Below are 3,171 nucleotides of genomic sequence, written 5' to 3'. Positions count from 1 at the left end.
AGCCGCTGTCACCAGGCAAAAATGGGAGATTTTTATAAAAGAAAATCCACCTCTTCACCTGTGTCTAAACCTCAGATATTACTATTAGAACACTTCATCCTCAACTCATTTGATCTGACATTTGTAAATTTTCTCTTTTCCTTCTTGTGGAAATACTGCAGTCAATGTCAACTCAACTGTGGGACTGGATCAGTTGTATGGTAATCGCTAGCACCTAAACCAAAAACATTTACATCAAAACAAATGAAACCCTCATTTCGAATAATTGCTTTCTCTTTTTATTACAAATCTGTGCTTGATTACTTCTTAATGTGATATTGGACCTCCTAACAGTGTGATGAATTTTTCTTTCTCTTGAGCAATTGTCCTTCTTCCACATGGGTCAAATATTTAAGATTTCAAAAATTTCCATTGATTATTCATTAAGTTGACCTCGAAGAAATTGTGCATTTCTGGAATTGGTCTTCTGTGTTGTTCTTACATGCACAGGCTTTCTATGATTTATTTGTTTTATAAGGAATTCTATATTCCAATCTTTGTGTGACCAATTTTAGTCCCTCTGATCAGTCTTTCCTACCCTCTCTCAGGAGTCTTTAATTTCAGCCTGCCTCATAAAAAATATATTAGTTATCAGCTAAATGACTCCCAGCTTCAGTTTTTTGCCTGATTCATGTAGGCTGTGATAGGAGCCTTGACTTGCCTTGCTTACTGGAGTTTTTTACTTGTTTGTTTTGTTTTGTTTTTAGAGGTCTAGGATTATTAGTCAATATACTAGCTTCTCTGGGCCGCAGTGATCACCTGGACTAGAGTCAATGGGTTTTTGTCCTAATGATACAAAAACAGCTGACTAAATTCCTGTTTTAATTGTCTCAAAATGAGGCAATCTGGCATCCTTGCAAAGCCATCAATAATATTCTGCTACCACTTACAGAAATTGTCTATCAAGATGGCTTTTCAAGGTTGACTGTAAAAAATGTTTATTTCTGTGTGGGAGGACCATATAAAAATCAAAAAAAAATCACATCGTACATTATAAATACTTTAGAAACAACAGCAAGAAAAAAAACCACTTGTGTCCCTATTTTGGGGTTCAGTTAGCTTAACATCACCTTATCTATTCCTATGCACATAGCTTTTGACCTTTTCTGCTTATCCACGACATATATTAATTATTGCCAATAAGGGATACCACGTGACCGATGTTTCTTTGGACTTGGATTATTTTAGTTAATATAATTTTTCCAAGTCTTTCCATTCTGTAATGAATTGGGCGATGTCATTCTTTCTGATGGACGATAGAATTCCCGTACACACACACACACACACACACACACACACACACACACACACACACACACACACACAAACTCACAATGTTTTCTTGATCCATTCATCTACTGAGGGACATAGGGGTTGGTTCCATATCTTAGCTATGGGAAATAATGCAGCAATAAACACAATTGTATTGATAATTTTCATATGGTCTTTTTCCTGACTATTTAGGTGAATGCACAAAAGTGGGATTGCTGGGTCATACGGGAGCTCTATGTGGAACCTTTTAAGGAACCTCCATACAGCTTTCCAAGTGGTTGAACAAGTTTACACTCCCACCAAGAATGAAGTAGGGTTCCCTTCTGGCCACATCCCCTCCAGCATCTGTTAATGTAAAAATGTGGAGCGCTTCTCAAATTTGCGTGTCATAGTTGCACAGGGACCATGCTAATCTTCTCTGTATTGTTCCAATTTTAGTGTATGTGCTGCTGAATTGAGCACAGAACATTTTTTATATATAAAGTGGAATTGATTTTCTTAAACTAGACATTACAACAAAAAGTAAGTTCAAAAGAATTGTTGTGAAATTTTAGAACCATGTATTTCTTACATAAGCACACATTTAAGACTAAAGTCAAGACTGATATGTCAAAAACAAAATAATTCCACATATTTGTTGTTCAACAGATGTGTAGGGAGAGGAATTCAATTATTCTCTACAAGGCACCTATCATAATGAACACTGCAGCAAGTGTTAAGTTTTTTTTTAAAGTTTTAATGTTTTAAATATGTTTAATTTTGGGAATTTGCTTATATGCCAAAATTAAGATTGTTTGGTAGGTCATATAACTTTTCTATAAAGTATTTAAGATTTATGGTAGCAGACATATACTACTAAGTATGTGCAATTCAGAGTTTATAGAAAATTTACTAATGAGAAGTTGCAAAGTCTTTGTATGAAGAAACAGTGAAGAGTTAAGACTTTGTTAACTACACAGTTTCTGTTAAAACTTTAGGGCTTCCTTACTTTATATGTTAGCTAGGAACAAATATGATTATATAAACCATATACAGATGATGAGACGAGACATAAATAGTAATCTTAGAGGGTAAATTTAAAGACTACTCATAGCCTATAAAACTCTTGTTGAACATCATAATCTTAGCCAGTTTTAAATGTACAGGAATATGAGAAAATAGTAAAATCTAATATGTAGTACACTTCAAATACTGGAAACAATGGTATTTGGTTTTTATTTTATTAATCATTAATATTTAATTATTGGTTTTCTTTATTTGTAGCATTGTTTTCCTTGTTGTAATATAATACAACTTTTTGTAAGTCATCATTACGAGATACTTTGAGAATGTTACTGGAATGGCCATACCATTTTTTATAGGTGCATGTGAATTTACAAAGAGCAAAATTAAGAACAAAATATTGATTAAAATTTTCTCAAGTAGAGTTTGAATCAGGAGTGTTGATAAATGTCCACAAATAAATCTTAGCCCTATGCTGAAGCAGTGGTTTTACAGAGTTGAGGCCACAAAATTGAGAGATGGTTTTTGTGTTTAGGTTTTTGGTTTTGTTTCTGTTGGTTGTGGGCCTTGAACTCTGGGTCCTGTGTACTGCTCCTCAGCTCTTCATCTCAAGGCTATTGCTACCACTTGAGCCACAGCACCACTTCCATCTTTTTCTGCTTATGTGGTGCTGAGGAATGTGGTGTTGATGGGTTATCATACATCAAATACCTTCAAATGTACATGTAGAGTCTAAAGATAGCAGTATGAATATTCTCATACAGCTCTTGTTTATCTGTTATGCACTTTCACTATTATGATATTTCTCTCTTTCATTCTCTCTTATTTCCTCTCTTTCTCTTTCATGCTCCATGTCTG

At 34.3% G+C, this 3,171-nt stretch overlaps 1 non-coding gene across 1 annotated transcript; it reads right to left on the bottom strand.

The window, feature by feature from the left end:
• Positions 1 to 1,666: 1,666 nt before the first annotated feature.
• Positions 1,667 to 1,773, bottom strand: LOC122097279. The gene has a single exon (XR_006145510.1). It is a non-coding gene; the product is annotated as a U6 spliceosomal RNA (small nuclear RNA).
• Between the last annotated feature and the right edge of the window lie 1,398 nt (positions 1,774 to 3,171).

Source organism: Dipodomys spectabilis, unplaced genomic scaffold (genome assembly GCF_019054845.1).
Source record: "Dipodomys spectabilis isolate Male_0828 unplaced genomic scaffold, ASM1905484v1 ptg000420l, whole genome shotgun sequence".
Lineage (NCBI taxonomy): Eukaryota > Metazoa > Chordata > Mammalia > Rodentia > Heteromyidae > Dipodomys > Dipodomys spectabilis.
The sequence above is the reverse complement of the archived record's forward strand: the minus strand, read 5'-3'. Positions and strand labels throughout refer to the sequence as shown.